The following is a 19,036-nucleotide window of genomic DNA, read 5'->3' as shown; positions in this document are numbered from 1 at the left end:
GTGGCAGTACCTATGATCTTTTGTTCTCTATCCATGGAATTAGTACACTGTGTCACCAGGATGGAGCTTGCTTGCCATGTTTATTTTATGCATACAAAGTTGTTCATTTGATTCTATTCAGACCCCATTTCAAAAGGAATCAATCACTCATTAAGATCCAGTGTGGCCAATTAGTGTGCACGGCCAACACACCTGAACGCACTTAATAAGATTAAGGAGAGAGTTTTATTGATGCTGAGAACGGAATGTACAGTGGCAAGAAAAAGTATGTGAACCCTTTGGAAATACCTGGATTTCTAAATGAATTGCTGAATATCTAAGTAACTGTCCTGCACCATTCCCAGACAGTTGTGGGAAGGTTGTACGCAAAATAACCATAGGACAACCACGCTCCCACCAAGCTATAAAAAAAATTGTTTTCAGAACATTATGTGCTAACTGGGTAATTAATAACATAATTGCATGCTGTCCACTCAATTTTTATCAGATTAAGGAGTCTGTTACTATACATCTGTCTGTATCCCTCTCTGTCTGTCTGCCTACCTGTCTGTCTGTGTCCATCCGTCTGTCTGCCTGCCTATCTGTCCACGAGCCGCGTCAAGAGAGTTTTAGGGGTCACTGTCTGTCTGTCTGCATGTCTGATTCGCAACACTCTCAGTCTGTCTGCCAGGCAGGTAGCCTAGTGGTTAAGAGTGTTGGGCCAGTAACCAAAAGGTTGCTGGTTCTAGAGCCAGCTAGATACTGTTCCTGTTTCTCAAAACCTTAATAAAAACACCTCAGGAATAATTAGCTTCAGAACAAAATAAGTTATTATTGAACAGCAGTGCCTCTACTGTCAACATAGTGCTTAGTAGAAAGGCTAACATGCTAGTAGGGAAAATGCTTTCCACTAATGAGAGACATTGCCGTTGAGGTCTAGAGGCCACAGGGTTGCTGGTTGGTTCAAGTCCTTAATCAAGGCAAATCTCATATTCTGTAATGTTTATGGCAGTAGAGCCTACAACTTACAGATTGTAGAGCAACAGGATGTTTCTTTCACAACCGATACTGCAACTCCCCACCCCATCCACCCTGCAATCTCACCGGGGAAGGCCTTGTGCACGCACGCACACACACACACACACACACACACACACACACACACACATCTAGTCTCGTTCCCAGTCGTGTGTCTTCACTACTACCGCAGTGTAACCCTTGCAGGAGAGGTTAATACACAACAGAATCTGTTCAGTCCCACCGGAGAGAGCTGAGCCTTGGTTGAGTTATAGAGACAGTGTGTGACGAGCACCTACTTCTGTTCTGTGGAACACAGAGCTGCCTGCCATACAGCATCACATTAGATGGGAAACAAGCCCACGCTCAAGGGAGAAGGGAGCACACTGAGAGTGAGTTGAGAGTGGGGTTGGAGACAAGACGTTGAGTCACTGTGGATTGGAACAAAGATCTGTAGCTCTGTATGGCTTCCAACACTTAATAGTTTCATGCTGTCACACCCTGATCTGTTTCACCTGTCTTGTGATTGTCTCCAACCCCCACCAGGTGTCTCCCATTACCTCATGTGTATTTATACCTGCGTTTTCTGTTTGTCTGTTGCCAGTGTGTCTTGTCCCGTCAAGTCGTACCAGCGTGTTTCCGCGTTACCTGTGCTCGGGTTTTCGGTTTTCCTAGTCTTCCCAGTTCTGACCTTTCTGCCTGTCCTGACCCTGATCCTGCCTGTCCTGATCCTGCCTGCCGTCCTGTACCTGCCTGACTCAGATTTGTACTCCTTGCCTGCCTTGACCTACCTTTTGCCTGCCCCTTGTACTGTAATAAACTCTGAGACTCGTACTATCCACCTCCTGTGTCTGCATCTGGGTCTTAGCCGTGATACATACCTCCATCAGACCTCACAAGCCTTCCTTTCTGTCAATGGATCTTTGTTGATTTCTGATACATTGGATTAGACTGTTCTCTTTCTCAGGCAGAACACCTCCTATCCAAGAGCCTCACAGCGCTAACACCAATCCTGGCTAGGGGAGTGTCCATGAGAGACAGTCAGGCATACAGTAAAGCAGCCACATGCATTGTCTCTCTATTGCCCTGCAGTGGGCAATAACACATCATCAGCCCTGTATGTATAGAAACTATTCCATCCCCGAGGACTGAGGCTCAGCAACGCTGTGAGAGAGACATGCTGAAAACAATAAGAGGGCTCCCACTTTAGTGTGGTGGTCAGGGAGAGGAGGAGGCAATACATGTGTATTTGGGTCACCCAGCAGTCCTAAACCAATGGGTCACCCAGCAGTCCTAAACCAATGGGTCACCCAGCAGTCCTAAACCAATGGGTGGAAGAATATTTTTGGTAATGGGAGAAGGAAAGAGGGAAAATGAGCGAGAGAAAGAGAGCGATAAATACTCATTCTGTTTCTCCCCAGACAAAACATAAGCAGAATGGCTTTGGTTGAAAACGGGGCTTTGACTGCATGGGAAAGTGTGTGAGCTGGATGTGTACTACAGTTGTTTAATCCATCAAACCACAAGAGGAGGATTTTGTTATAATGTAGGACAGCCTTCTCTAGGAACAAGGCTAGATGGTAGGACACACACACACACATCCAGTGTGGCCAATTAGTGTGCACGGCCAACACACCTGAACGCACTTAATAAGATTGAGAGAGAGCTTAACAGACAGCACATTTCTAAATTCTGTCATAAACCATTGTAATATGTATAGAAATCAACATTTGAAATCAACTAAAATTGAAGTACATTAGGGCCTACTCGTCTTTTGCACAAAATAACACGTAGTCCACCTATACTGTTACGCACAAAAAGAAAAGCAGTAAAAACCCATTCATTCTGATTCGTCAAATTCACCATCGAAAGGAACACGAAATTCTCGTCTCCTCCTCTACATCCCTACGCAAACACCACGATGAAGATCACAACCCATTTCATTAATAGTCGTAAACTAAGCACACCATGCACCTCCATCTCTCCATATCCACACACACAACCAAATATACACACACACAGACATTTCAACCTCAAACACACCAGCCCATCAACCGACTGCATTAACCAGAGTGAGAAGCCCCTCTAGGGTGTAGCCAAGACAAATGAATGCACCCAAAATGATGGAGAATGCAGGCAGCCTCCCTCCCTACCTCCACTCCGTCATAGCAACAAAAGCCTTACCCCCATCAGCAAGGCGAGATATGACGGCTAGCTACAGATACAGCTCTGAGGCACGTGGGCTCCACTCCTCTCTTCTCGCCCCTTTGTTTTTGTTCAGCTCAGAGCCCCATTTTCTCAGAGAGCTGAGCAGGCATTATCACACACAAACAGGCAACCAACGTAGACACTGTCTTATCCAAGAGCACAGACACGTCTGGCCAGGCAACGTGTTGAGTGGAAGTGTGTCAGTGTATGGTTGTATGAATGTGTGTGTGTGTGTGTGTGTGTGTGTGTGTGTGTGTGTGTGTGTGTGTGTGTGTGTGTGTGTGTGTGTGAGAGAGTGAGAGCGTGTGAGTGTGAGTGTCTCTCAATAATTGGTGGATAATCCTCTGGTGTTTTGCTTGAATGGTTCAGACAGAGAGGGAGGGTAAAGAGAGAGGGAGGCAGAAGGCGGGATGAGGAGAAGAGAGGGGGGAAGGGGGTGTTTATGGCCGGGATATACTAACCATGGCATCATGAGGGCACAGGGTCGCAGTGATTGGTAGGACCAGAGACAGTTAGGGTTAACGAGGTGGGAGAGACAGGGAAAATTGAGGTATAGAAATATCGTGCGAAGAAGAGAGACTCAGATGCATAGTGGAGATGTAGGGTGACATATCATGGTTAGGGAAGAGAGTGAGACGCAGTGAGGAGTGAACAGAGAAGCAGACATACAGATAGATGAAGGAGTGAGGGCACTATAAAACCACTGCACTGGAAGGTCCTGGAGTAGGAGGAGAGGAAGGAGGTAAAGTAGGAGAGGTGATGAAAGAGAAAGAGAAAGAGAGTACAGGTGTGGCCTTATCCGACAGGTAATAGAGGGAATTGATACTGGTTGACACCACTTAAATAAAAGAGAGCTACAATATGCCATGCAGTGTCACGACTTCTGCCGAAGTCGTTGCCTCTCCTTGTTCGGGCGGTGCTCGGCGTTCGACGTCACCGGTCTTCTAGCCATCATTGATCCTTTTTTCATTGGTTTTGTCTAGTCTTCCCACACACCTGTTTTCAATCCCATTCATTACCTGTTGTGTATTTAACCCTCTGTTTCCCCTCATGTCTTTGTCAGAGATTGATTTGTTGTCAGTGTAGTGTTATTGTTTGTATAGATGCGCGTCGGGTGTTCGTACCCATGTTTTGTTTGTTTGTACATTTATTGTTATGGAGCATACTTGTGGAACTTTATTAAAATACTCCATATTTACACTCCATTTGACTCTCCTGTGCCTGACTTCCCTGCCACCTATTACACCTATGCTTGACATGCAGACAGAAAGCCAATAATAAAACCCTGATTTGAATATTCATGAGCCCAAGAAAGCAACTCGGTGCTGTGATAAGACAGCAATAAATGAGTGATAATCAGCAGCCAGGAAAAGCTATCAGGACATTCCAGAAAGAAAGAAAGAAAGGGTACCATGACGATGCTGTTATAACAGCTGATAGGCCTGTGTAATATGTCATTCCTGTGAATGTGACCAGTTATGCTTTGCTGTGTAGACCCAGTGGCCAGAGAGTAGAAGAAGAGAGGGGATCGTGAGACTCACCCTGGCCTGATGCTTGAACATCACTGGGTAGAGTGCCAAACAGAGTGATGCTGAGCAAGGCAGGGCAGGACAGGAGAAGGAGTGTGAAGAAAGGGGGACGGGGGAAGAGGGTAAGGACATCGGAGGATAGAGGGGGAAGAAGAGGGGGAAGATGGGGGAGAACGAGGGCGGTGTGGGAATATCAGGGGTCCATAGCAACAGTTCCCAGCCAGCCACAGTGAAATCCCACTGCAGGACAGGTTCTCTGCACCTCAGAACCCACAGCAGCGCAGCAGCTTATTCATCATAAACACTTAATATGCTGCCTTAACATCTCTCTGACCGCAGCACTGAGACACCAGAGGACAGGTAGAGGAAATATTCAGGAAACAACACTTTCCAATACTGATAACTGCAAATTGATATCAATAAAAGGTATCTTGGGGCTTTTAAAGTCCAAATGTAAGTGGGAGTGCAAGTGTAGGTCTTGTGGGCTCAATTACCCTCAGCCAAAGAAAAGGCATGCATACACACACACACACACACACACACACACACACACACACACACACACACACACACACACACACACACACACACACACACACACACACACACACACACACACACACACACACTTTCTGTGTCTTCCTCTAGTCCCCAACTATTGCTGCCCATGTTGCATCGCAAATCCCACTACAGTAGGATCTTGGCAACGTTGGGCATATCCGTGAAAAAAAGAGTTACCGTTTTTAAAGGACATTTTTTTGCAGTTTTACACATTTTGCAATGAGACAGAGAGAAAATGTTGCAATTTTATAACAAATGTCATGCAATTCTACTAATTTTGCCATTGGGCAAAGGTCTTTTTTTCTCCAGTTTTACAGCAAATGTTGTGCTATTTTGTCAAGGGGTGGAGAGACTATTTTTTTTCAGTTTTGCCAACTTTCTGAAATTCTACATATTTTGCCATGACTTAGGCCATGTTAATGATATCTGAGTGAGAGTGACTAAAATCAAATGGGGGCCCCCTGGAGGTCAGGGCCCCTTGGCACATGCCCTTTGTGACCGGTTGGTATTCGGCCATGATGACTCCTAGTTTAGATAACTGGCTAGACTAATTTATCAGTGACTGTTGGTGACTGCCATAACAAGAGAAAAATTGCTGATGCCCAACCAGATGTCTAACTTGCACCTTGTATATTCTACTATTCTAACTCTCCATAATAAGTTGGGGCCCTAAGCGACCACTTGTGTCGCTTATACCTGGAACCGGCCCTGCAGGAGACGCTGCGTCCTGCTGCTCTCATCAGATTCCTGCTCATTAGAGACAGAAGATATCATCAATTATTCAGCCATACTGTGTAAACAGATAGGAGCGATGACCAACCCTATGTACCTGGAGGCCTCAGCCAGGGCCCTTCAATTCCAACTCATCCCATATAATTTACCATACAGTACACACACATTGACAGACTGAATCATTACCCATATGCTACACACACTGCCAGACTGATTCATTACCCATAGGCTACACACACTGCCAGACTGAATCATTACCCATAGGCTACACACACTGCCAGACTGAATCATTACCCATAGGCTACACACACTGCCAGACTCAATCAGGAGGGATGCTATCTATTCAAATCATTTCTGGGGTTCTGAGGATATTCTAAACCGGCAGATTTGCTCACAGATGGCCCTACCCATGATACTAGAGTATAAACTCAGATAGAATGGTGAAGTCCATCACTATTAGCCAGCTGAGTGTATGGGTTAGTCTTTACCAGCTTTAGTTCCATTGTTCCACTCACTTTTCTATGCAACGTCTTCCACTCTGAATACTGTAGCAGAGAGACATCCAAGGAGACAACAAAACTCCCGATGCAGTGTGTGAAGACAATACCCAGCATACCTCACTCCCTCTTTAAACCTAAACACTTCATCTACACTGAGTGTACCAAGCATTAGGAACACCTTCCTAACACCCTCTGAATGGCACACACAAACAATCTATGTCTCAATTGTTTCAAGGCTTAAAAATCATTAGCCTGTCTCCTCCCCTTCATCTACGCTGAATGAAGTGGATTGAACAAGTCATATCAATAAGGGATCATAGCTTTCACCTGGATTCACCTGGTCCGTCTATGACATGGAAAGGCACAGGTGTTCTCAATGTTTTGTATATCCAGTGTATAATCCTCATCTTTACCTCTGACACCTCCTTGTGACATACACCGCCTCCCTCTCTCTCTGAAACTTAATATCAAGTCCAGCCTGCCCTCAGAAACCGATCAGACACTAACTAACCGGACCACACCTTCCTACAACAAAACACAGCCATTAAAATGCCCTGGCACGCTAGGGTCTCTACCAACAATGACAGGATACCCTGACCAGTCCCTCCCTGGGAGACTATACTGATGCTCTGCACACCCCACTTCACTCCCCAGCTGAACAGAGCTGAAATGGCCTAGCTCTCTCTGGCCACACCATCAATGTCCAATTGAAGTGCATGAAGATGGCGGCCCCCATGCACTGAATACAAATTCTTTGTTGTGCTAATTTCGCCTTCTGTTACTCTTTTTTTCTATGGTCATTAGCAGAATATACATTATCCGGCGACTCCGGGATGCTGGCCTTCTAGGCAGAGTTGCAAAGAAAAAGCCATATCTCAGAGTGGCCAATAAAAATTAAAGATTAAGATGGGCAAAAGAACACAGACACTGGACAGAGGAACTCTGCCTTGAAGGCCAGCATCCCAGAGTCTGGTGTTTTGCAGGTTGAGACAGGTGTTTTGTGGGTACTATTTAATGAAGCTTCCAGTTGAGGACTTGTGAGGCATCTGCGTCTCAAACTTGACACTCTAATGTACTTGTCCTCTTGCTCAGTTGTGCACCGGGGCCACCCACTCTTTCTATTCTGGTTAAAGACAGTTTGCGCTTTTCTGTTGTGCGAGATCTTCAGTTTCTTGGCAATTTCTCTTCATTTCTCAGAACAATAATGGATTAACGAGTTTCAGAAGAAAGGTCTTTGTTTCTGGCCATTTCGAGCCTGTAATCGAACCCACCAATGCTGACGCTCCAGATACTCAACTAGTCTAAAAGATACAAAGATTGGAAAGCAGCTGCGGTCATCCCCCTCTTCAAAGGGGGGAACACTCTTGACCCAAACTGCTACAGACCTATAACTATCCTACCCTGCCTTTCTAAGGTCTTCGAAAGCCAAGTCAACAAACAGATTACCGACCATTTCGAATCCCACCATACCTTCTCCGCTATGCAATCTGGTTTCAGAGCTGGTCATGGGTGCACCTCAACCATGCTCAAGATCCTAAACGATATCTTAACCACCATCGATAAGAAACAATACTGTGCAGCCGTTGTGACGGCCCTGAATTTTTCTGAACCGTCTCAGTGCAGCTCCTTCCAATAGGGCGCTTTCCCTTTAATTCCCAATTAAATAGCCAGCATCAGCTGCACGAAAGGGGGGGTTTGTGATGGAGACGTGCATGAGGATGTGTTCAACCCTCAGTTCCGAAGCTTCTCTATTCCGTTTGTTTTGTTGCCGTTAAACGTGTGTTTTTGTAGCCTAAGAGAGTTTACCCAGGATCGGATCCACTCTTTGCGTCCCTGGACTACACCTCTCCGTTCTTCGTGGCCTTTCTCCGCTGGAGATCTACTGGCGGATTGGATTGTCTGACTGACCGACTGACTACCACCTTTTTGTATACGGTATTTCATTTGTTTGGATGTGATGTATACTGTGATTTGTGTAGTTAGTGGTAGTTGAGGACTTAATTAAGAGTTGATCCGCTTTAAGGTTCTGTGGTAAAGTAATTGTTATATTGATTGTATGTTTAATACTGGGTTTACGCTACACGGAACGAACGGACAAACATCGCGTGACAAAAGTCACTTGAGTTCACTGAACTCCTTTACCGGGCAGGACTCTTTTTAGGCCCGAGGTACAGGACATTTCTGGAGGAGCCAGAACTCATTGTGATATTATTATATATGTGTGTAATCATTGTTGTTGCTAATACAACCCACGCAACAGAATATAATTGTTTTTGAAGTTCTTTTCAATGTTTTAAGGGTTTATGAAAAGTTTATTTCCATCCTGACTTTTACATACGTCCTTTGTATTGGTGTAGACTTGACGGACCAGATGGGACTCATTCCCACCCAAACTAAAAGGAGAAACCAATGTTTTCTCTGGTAGGCACAACCTACCTGGCACCCCTATAAATAATAACCTCAAGTCAAAACCGTTACATAAAAAATGGCACCCCAGATGGGACCGCTCAACATTGAGAACTAACCAAAGCAAATATTTTGTGTGGAATTAAAACAATGGATTCACCCCAAGATAATGTGCTCATCCATGTCATACCTGTCAATGGGAATACACAGGGCCATTCTGACCATCAAGCTGACAATACAAATCATAATGTGAATGGAGATAATGGAGTTGATTTGGGCCAGAGCCCTGGGAATCTGAATGCTCGGCCTGAGCCACAGGCCACAGGAGGTCTAACCAGTTACTCACTTATTGACATGGATCTGTGTGGAAGTACTGAGCTAGTCCTCCCTCTGACACCCAACCTTCCTCCATTGTCTGGTTTATCTCCAGAGGTTGTAGTCTTACAACTTCAAGGTGACATCCTTGATATTCGTCGGACTCAACAACATCTCCAAACTCTTATCCACCATAAATTCAAATGTCTGAGGGAAGAGCAACAACAGAGTGCCATGGAATTCAGAAACTCACTGAGCACTCTAACCCACACGCTGACAGAGCTCAGTGAGAGTGGAAGACGGGAAATGACTGGTGCCATGGACAGGCAGTTTGACTACCAACGAAACCAACTCACTGCCACTCTCCAATGGCGCCTGCAACATCACCACACTGAGGTCCTCAAGGACGTTAATTCTGTTTTTTCTCCCATGGTTAACACTGTAGACCACTTGCAGACAGAGCTCTCTAATTGTGTTAAAATGTTGGATGACTTGTCTGTGGACATGGCCTCCATTAGGCACAACTCCTTACACAGAGTTTCTCTGGTGTCCACTTCTGTTCAGACCACTGAGGGCCAAGCTGGCACCTCTGAACAGCCAAGACAAGGCAATGCTACAGTCATCACTGTCGATGGACTGGTTCGCTTGGGACAGCAGTTTGAGAAGGACAGAGAATGCCAACAGCAATATGACCAGAGAAAGAAACAGACACCCAAACAGTTACCCAAGACAGACCATCAACAACAGCCAGAGTCTCCAGCCAAGACCTCTCTCATGTTCTGTTGGAGATGTAGCCAAAAGGGACATTCTTCAGCTAGATGTCCAAGACCGTATCAAGTAAACCCTTCCAGAAACCACAAATCACAACAGGCCAACACACCTAACTCTCTTCGCAGCAATGACCATCCTTCTCTGGGTGCTTTAACCAGAGCTGAAACCCCAAGAGTCACTGCCTACGCCCCCCCATCGACATCCCCATCCTTTCAGTTAATACCGCACCAATCAGAAGCAAAAAAGTTACATGATTGGGGTTCAAATGTGGCAGTCTTCTCTGCCATTGCTCCGGTACCACTAACCCTCGATAATCCTTCTGACGATCTCCTTTTACAGGCTGTGAGAAGAGCTCAGCTGGAACAGCCAGAGGAGTTAAGGCTGTTGGAACAGCTGCAGAATAATGCTGATGTATGTACTTCAAAGCTGGGACGCACCAGGCTCCTGAAGCACAAAATATTCCTTACACAGGAAATGCCGATCAAGCAAAAGCCATATTGTTTGTCCCCAGCGAAGCTAATCATCCAAAAGGGACTCATAAATGATATGTTAACCCAAGATATAATAGAACGTTCCTCCTCTCCCTGGGCTGCTCCTGTTGTCCTCATCCCAAAAAAGACTGGTGGTCTTAGATTTTGTGTGGACTATAGGAAGACCAACAATGTTTCCCAGACTGATGCCTATCCTCTTCCCACCATCCATGAGATCCTGGAGTCATTGTCTGGCGCTGTTGTGTTCACTACCCTTGACCTCAATAGTGGTTATTGGCAGGTTGAGATGGACCAGGAAAGCAAGGACAAGACTGCGTTTGTCTGTGCCGAGGGCTTGTTTTCCTTTAAGGTGATGCCCTTTGGATTAAAGAATGCCCCTGCCACTTTCCAAATACTCATGGAGATTGCGTTAGGTGAGCTCAAAGGGAAGATCTGTTTCGTCTACCTGGACGATATAATTATCTACTCTCAGAACAGAGAAAGACACTTTCAAGATCTTCAAGCAGTGTTGGACAAGCTACGAGAAGCTGGTCTGACCTTGAATATGAAGAAGAGCAACTTCTGCCAAACCTCCCTGAAGTTCCTTGGCCATATTGTGTCTTTCGACGGCATTCATGTGGATTCTGAAAAGACAAAGGCTGTACAAGACTTCCCTGTGCCAACCACACTCAAGGCCCTTCAACGGTTCCTTGGTATGGCTGGATGGTACCATCGGTTTGTGTCGAACTTCTCCCAGGTGGCAGAACCCTCAACGCGTTGAAGCGAAAAGGAGCGAAATTCCAATGGACGGCAGAGTGCCAGACCTCCTTTGAAACCCTGAAACGACATCTCGTCACACCTCCCATTTTAGGTCATCCCAACTTTGATTGCCCTTTTGTTGTTTACACTGATGCAAGTGATGTTGGACTTGGTGCTGTCCTAGTCCAACAGACTGGACTTGGCACTGAAGAAGTGCTAGCGTTCGCCAGTCGGACATTGAATGGAGCAGAACGGAACTACTCCACAACCGAGCAAGAGTGCCTTGCAGTTGTCTGGGCTTTGGAAAAGTGGAGGTACTACTTGGAGGGTAGACACTTCACTGTGGTCACTGACCATTCCTCCCTTGTGTGGGTGTTCAAGACCAACAAACCAAGCACCAGACTCATAAGATGGGCTCTACGGTTGCAAGAGTTCACCTTTGCAGTGGAATACAGGAAAGGAAAATACAACACTGTTCCAGATGCCTTGTCCAGAGCTCCTGCTTGTGATAATGGTGGCCCTCATCTTACATGTGCTACTGTCCTGTCAAGCAGCCGAGACTCGCCCAAAACGGACTTTCCCATCTCTGATGAGGCCATATGGAAAGCCCAACAGGATGATCCAGAAGTACAGGCTTTGTACCAGACTATCCTGGAAGATGGAGAAAAGATGGTCAATCCTACCACAAAGCTGACCATCATGGAAGACAAAGTCTACCGAGTTGTACAACTACCTCACAGAACACTCTACCAAATGTACATACCTGAAACTCTACGCCTTCAACTGCTTCAACATTTCCATGAAGACCCATTAGCTGGTCATTTGGGCAGGTTCAAAACCTACAAGCGGTTGCAAGCGTTACTGTACTGGCCACATCTGAGCATGGATGTGAAGTCACACATCCGAAACTGTCAGGTTTGTCAAATGTACAAACCAGAAGGTAGAAAGCCTGCTGGCATGTTGCAGCAAACGGTGGTTACCCGACCTTGGGAAATGTTAGGAGTGGATTTGATGGGTCCATTTCCTAGAAGCTCCAATCAGAATGTGTACATACTTGTTTTTGTTGATTACTATTCAAAGTGGGTGGAACTCTTTTCCCTGCGTCAGGCCACAGCAAGGACCGTCTCTAACATCCTTACGAAAGAGATCCTGACTCGCTGGGGAGTGCCTGATTACATCCTGTCTGATCGAGGTTCCCAATTTGTCTCTGATCTCTTTGAGGAGACCTGCCAAAGATGGAACCTGAGGCAGAAGTTGACCACGGCCTATCACCCACAGACCAATCTCACAGAGAGTAAATCGAACCTTGAAGACAATGATTGCTTCCTATGTAGGGACCCAGCACAAACACTGGGACAAGCACCTTCATGAGTTTCGATTTGCCCTGAATTCTGCTGTGCAAGAGTCCACTGGAGTCACACCTGCAGAGCTGAACCTAAGTCGTCCTCTCCGAGGACCCTTGGATATGGTGCTACAGCCCCAGCAGCTTACTCCAGACGCTGCTTGCTATGACCAGGTAGGCAATCTCCATGACTTGAGAGCTCTTGTCTCAAAGAACATGATCCAGGCTCGACTCAAGCAGAAGAGAAATTATGATAAGAACAGACGAGACATGCAGTTCCAGCTTCGTGATCGGGTGTGGCTTCGCTCTCATCCTTACTCGAAAGCTGAACAATTCTTCTCGGCCAAGCTCGCTCCTAAATGGCAAGGACCATATAGGATTGTGGAGCAGATGGGCCCTTTGAACTACCGAGTGGTGAAAGAGGACACAGGTGAAGATATGCGCATCGTCCATGTCTCACGCCTTAAGGCCTGTTACCCCTCGGCTGAGGAATTGAGGCGATTGAGCGCCGCAAGGTCCTGGATATCTTTGAAGAGGATAGTGAGGATACTTTTCTCGGATTCCCAGACCCAGAAGTCTCGCACCTTAAGGCCTGTGACTCCTCAGCTGAGGAGCGTGAGCTCCAAAAAGTAATGAATCTTTTTGTAGAGGAAAGTGATGAGGAGACCTTTCTCGGTTTCCCCGACCAAGATGTGCCTTCCAGGGCAATGGTCGGCTTTTTCCAGGGGAGGGGGTGTGTGACGGCCCTGAATTTTTCTGAACCGTCTCAGTGCAGCTCCTTCCAATAGGGCGCTTTCCCTTTAATTCCCAATTAAATAGCCAGCATCAGCTGCACGAAAGGGGGGGTTTGTGATGGAGACGTGCATGAGGATGTGTTCAACCCTCAGTTCCGAAGCTTCTCTATTCCGTTTGTTTTGTTGCCGTTAAACGTGTGTTTTTGTAGCCTAAGAGAGTTTACCCAGGATCGGATCCACTCTTTGCGTCCCTGGACTACACCTCTCCGTTCTTCGTGGCCTTTCTCCGCTGGAGATCTACTGGCGGATTGGATTGTCTGACTGACCGACTGACTACCACCTTTTTGTATACGGTATTTCATTTGTTTGGATGTGATGTATACTGTGATTTGTGTAGTTAGTGGTAGTTGAGGACTTAATTAAGAGTTGATCCGCTTTAAGGTTCTGTGGTAAAGTAATTGTTATATTGATTGTATGTTTAATACTGGGTTTACGCTACACGGAACGAACGGACAAACATCGCGTGACAAAAGTCACTTGAGTTCACTGAACTCCTTTACCGGGCAGGACTCTTTTTAGGCCCGAGGTACAGGACATTTCTGGAGGAGCCAGAACTCATTGTGATATTATTATATATGTGTGTAATCATTGTTGTTGCTAATACAACCCACGCAACAGAATATAATTGTTTTTGAAGTTCTTTTCAATGTTTTAAGGGTTTATGAAAAGTTTATTTCCATCCTGACTTTTACATACGTCCTTTGTATTGGTGTAGACTTGACGGACCAGATGGGACTCATTCCCACCCAAACTAAAAGGAGAAACCAATGTTTTCTCTGGTAGGCACAACCTACCTGGCACCCCTATAAATAATAACCTCAAGTCAAAACCGTTACACCGTATTCATTGACCTGGCCAAGCCTTTCGACTCTGTCAATCACCACATCCTCATCGGTAGACTCAATAGCCTTGTTTCTCAAATGATGGCCTCGCCTGGTTCACCAACTACTTCTCTGATAGAGTTCAGTGTGTCAAATCGGAGGGCCTATTGTCCCGGCCTCTGGCAGACTCTGGGGGTGCCACAGGGTTCAATTTCTGGACCGACTCTTCTCTGTATACATCAATGATGTCACTCTTGCTGCTGGTGAGTCTCTGATCCACCTCTACGCAGACAACCCCATTCTGTATACTTCTGGCCCTTCTTTGGACACTGTGTTAACAACCCTCCAGACGAGTTTCAATGCCATACAACTCTCCTTCCGTGGCCTCCAATTGCTCTTAAATACAAATAAAACTAAATGCATGCTCTTCAACCGATCGCTGCCTGCACCTGCCCAACCGTCCAACATCACGACTCTGGAATGTTCTGACTTAGAATATGTGGACAACTACAAATACCTAGATGTCTGGTTAGACTGTAAACTCTCCAGACTCACATCAAACTCCAAATCTCCAATCCAAAGTTAAATCTTGAATTGGTTTCCTATTTCGCAACAAAGCATCGTTCACTCATGCTGCCAAACATAACCTTGTAAAAACTGACCATCCTACCAATCCTCGACGATGTCATTTACAAAATAGCCTCCAATACCCTACTCAATAAATTGGATGCAGTCCATCAAAGTGCCATCCTTTTTGTCAACAAAGCCCCATATACTACCCACCACTGCAACCTGTACACTCTCATTGGCTGGCCCTCACTTCATACTCGTTGATAAACCCACTGGCTCCAGGTCATCTACAAGACCCTGCTAGGTAAAGTCCCCCCTTATCTCAGCTCGCTGGTCACCATTTCAGCACCCACCTGTAGCACGCACTCCAGCAGGTATATCTCTCTGGTCACCCCCAAAACCGAACTACAAAGATCTCTGCAACTGGAAACACTCATCTCTGTCACTAGCTTTAAGCACCAGCTGTCAGAGCAGCTCACAGATTACTGCACCTGTACATAGCCCATCTATAATTTAGCCCAAACAACTACCTCTCCCCCTACTGTATTTATTTATTTTGCTGCTTTGCACCCCATTATTTCGCTCCACCTTGCACATTCTTCCACTGCAAATCTACCATTCCAGTGTTTTGCTTGCTATATTGTATTTACTTCCATGGACTTTTTTTTGCCTTTACCTCCCTTATCTCACCTCATTTTCTCACATTGTATATAGACTTATTTTTCTACTGTATTAGACTGTATGTTTGTTTTACTCCATGTGTAACTCTGTGTTGTTGTATGTGGCGAACTGCTTTGCTTTATCTTGGCCAGGTCGCAATTGTAAATGAGAACTTGTTCTCAACTTGCCTACCTGGTTAAATAAAGGTGAAATAAAATAAAATAAAAAATAATTAACTAAAGGCCAGTTTTATTGCTTCTTTAAATCAAGGGTTTACTAATGATCAATTAGCCTTTTAAAATTATAAACCTGGATTAGCTAACACAACGTGCCATTGGAACACAGGAGTGATGGTTGCTGATAATGGGCCTCTGTACGCCTATGTAGATATTTCATAAAAAATACATCATTTCCAGCTACAATATTCATTTACATCATTAACAAAGTCTACACCATTTCTGATACATTTTATGTTATTTTAAATCAATTTTTTTTGCTTTTCTTTCAAAAAATAAGGCCATTTCTAAGTGACCTCAAACTTTTGAACAGTAATGTATGTGGTAGTTAGACTATTAACATAATGCAAGAGAACAATGTAGATTGTAGAAAAAGAGAGGAGCACCAAAGTAGCACAATGTCAGATAAGGCCTAATGTGTTTTTTTGCCTCTCCAATGTCAGTTGATCATGGGCCTTTTGCAGAGGACACTCCATTGTCTGTCTTATTGTTTTAAAATCTTAATTAACTTTTTTTCTCCCCAATCCCCATTCCATTTCAATGTGACTTCTTGGCATAGCTATAGCCTACTCTTTCACGATCAACCATCAAATTAGAGTGCTAAGAACCTTGGCGTAATCCTGGACAACACCCTGTCGTTCTCAACTAACATCAAGGCGGTGGCCCGTTCCTGTAGGTTCATGCTCTACAACATCCGCAGAGTACGACCCTGCCTCACACAGGAAGCGGCGCAGGTCCTAATCCAGGCACTTGTCATCTCCCGTCTGGATTACTGCAACTCGCTGTTGGCTGGGCTCCCTGCCTGTGCCATTAAACCCCTACAACTCATCCAGAACGCCGCAGCCCGTCTAGTGTTCAACCTTCCCAAGTTCTCTCACGTCACCCCGCTCCTCCGCTCTCTCCACTGGCTTCCAGTTGAAGCTCGCATCCGCTACAAGACCATGGTGCTTGCCTACGGAGCTGTGAGGGGAACGGCACCTCAGTACCTCCAGGCTCTGATCAGGCCCTACACCCAAATAAGGGCACTACGTTCATCCACCTCTGGCCTGCTCGCCTCCCTACCACTGAGGAAGTACAGTTCCCGCTCAGCCCAGTCAAAACTGTTCGCGGCTCTGGCTCCCCAATGGTGGAACAAACTCCCTCACGACGCCAGGACAGCGGAGTCAATCACCACCTTCCGGAGACACCTGAAACCCCACCTCTTTAAGGAATACCTAGGATAGGATAAAGTAATCCTTCTCACCCCCCCCTTAAAATATTTAGATGCACTATTGTAAAGTGGCTGTTCCACTGGATGTCATAAGGTGAATGCACCAATTTGTAAGTCGCTCTGGATAAGAGCGTCTGCTAAATGACTTAAATGTAATGTAAATGAATTAATCTATAGGCCTAACAGATTTCTATCTCAGAAAGTTGTTTGAATCCGAATCGACATTTCAGTCAACTTCTGCAATAAAACCAGATCACATTCTTCATTTCACCGGTCACATTATTTTACATTAGGAGGCTTACCTTAGTTTCACAGAAAAGTTGAGCCAGTCAAGTGTTTGTTTCTAAATAGCTCAATGGAAGAAAGCCGGGAGTAGGTGAGTCCAGCTGTGTGTTGACAGGGGTCGCATTTTAGATTGAAAGTTAACCGTGTGTTTTTGCTTCAATAGAGTGATCAGGGCCATGCAACTGTAGTTTTCCGTCACCAAAAAAACTTTAGTGCAACACATTCGTCAGAAAATTGCTTCATTTTCATCTTATCATATTTTCATTCTTATCCCAGAGACTGCTCAAAGACACCGCCAATGGAGAAGAGGTATTCAGAGTGGACTTTTAATCTGACTCTCAGGAGACGTGCATACCATCTACCGCTTCTGAGTATATTACTTGTTAATGTTCAGTATCTGGACAATAAAGTAGAAGAGCTCAGTGCGAGGATCTCCTTACAGAAAGACATCAGGGATTGTGATATATTCTGTTTCACAGAATCATGGCTCTCTCCGGATATACTGTCCCCTTCCATACATCCAGCTGGGTTCTCTGGGAAAATGAAAGGCTCAGGTGTGTTTCATGATTAACTACTAATGGTGTGATTGTGGTAATGTACAGGAACTCAAGTCATTTTGTTCAACTGACCTAGAATACCTCACAATCAAATGCTGACCGCATTATCTCCTAAGAGAATTCTCTTCGGTCATCATCGTGACAGCCTCTCAGGGATCTATACTGGACTTTGTGCTAACTGGAAACCGCACATCCTGAGGCTGCATATATTTTAGCTGGGGACTTTAATTAGTCAAATCTTAGGAAAGTTTTATTAACACATTGCCTGCGCAACAAGAACTCTCAACCATTGCAACTCCCCCTTCCGGGACAGCTTACAAGGCCCTCCCTCTCCCTCCCGCCCTCCCTTTGGCAAATCAGATCATACCTCCATCCCGTTTGCGCTTTCCTGTACTCCATGTTCACCCATGACTGCGTGGCCATGCACATCTCCAACTCAATAATCAAGTTCCCAGACGACACAACAGTGGTAGGCCTGATTACCAATGATGATGAGACAGCCTGCAGGAAGGAGGTGAGGGCCCTGGTGTAGTAGTGCTATGGAAATAACCTCTCCCTCGACGTCAACAAAACAAAGGAGCTGATAGTGGACTTCACGAGAAGGTGAAGAGCTTCAAGTTCCTCAGCGTACACATCACTGACAAACTGAAATGGTCCACCCACACAGACAGTATGGTGAAGAAGGTGCAACAGTGCCTCATCAACCTCAGGAGGCTGACGAAATGTATCTTGGCCCCTAAGACCATCACAAACTTTTACAGATGAACCATTGAGAGCATCCTGTCAGGCTGTATCACCACCTGGTATGGCAACATCACTATATGTAACCGCATGCCTCTCCAGAGGGTGGTGCGGTCTTCCCAACACATCACCGGGGGCACACTGCCTGCCCTCCAGGACATCTACAGCACCCGGTATCACAGAAAGGTCAAGAAGATCATCAAGGACCTCAGCCACTGCCTGTTCACCCCGCTACCATCTAGAAGGTGAGGTCAGTACAGGTGCATCAAAGCTGGGACGGAGAGACTGAAAGAAGCGGTTTATCTCAAGGTCATCAGACTGTTAAATAGTCACCACTAGCTGGCATCCACCCAGTACCCTGTCCTGAACTTCAGTCACTAGTCGGCTACCACCCTGTTATTCTAACCTTCCCCCTTGAGGCTGCTGCCCTATGTACATTGTCATGGAACACTGGTCACTTTAATAATGTTTACACTGTTGTATCCACTTCATATGTATATAATATATTCTAGTCAAGACCTATCCTATTTAACTATTGCTGTACATACTGTTCTTCAAATATACTACATATTC

The 19,036-nt window shown here is 45.5% G+C and overlaps 1 protein-coding gene and 1 long non-coding RNA gene across 5 annotated transcripts in view; one reads left to right on the top strand and one right to left on the bottom strand.

Annotated features, from left to right (window-relative positions):
- The window catches only part of pacsin1b (protein kinase C and casein kinase substrate in neurons 1b), a 63,137-nt gene that overhangs the window by 23,095 nt on the left and 21,006 nt on the right, over positions 1–19,036 (bottom strand). The gene's annotated exons all lie outside the window — the stretch shown is intronic.
- The window catches only part of LOC124031618, a 49,562-nt gene that overhangs the window by 12,371 nt on the left and 18,155 nt on the right, over positions 1–19,036 (top strand). The gene's annotated exons all lie outside the window — the stretch shown is intronic.

Source organism: Oncorhynchus gorbuscha, linkage group LG03, assembly GCF_021184085.1.
Source record: "Oncorhynchus gorbuscha isolate QuinsamMale2020 ecotype Even-year linkage group LG03, OgorEven_v1.0, whole genome shotgun sequence".
NCBI classification, from domain to species: domain Eukaryota; kingdom Metazoa; phylum Chordata; class Actinopteri; order Salmoniformes; family Salmonidae; genus Oncorhynchus; species Oncorhynchus gorbuscha.
The sequence above is the reverse complement of the archived record's forward strand: the minus strand, read 5'-3'. Positions and strand labels throughout refer to the sequence as shown.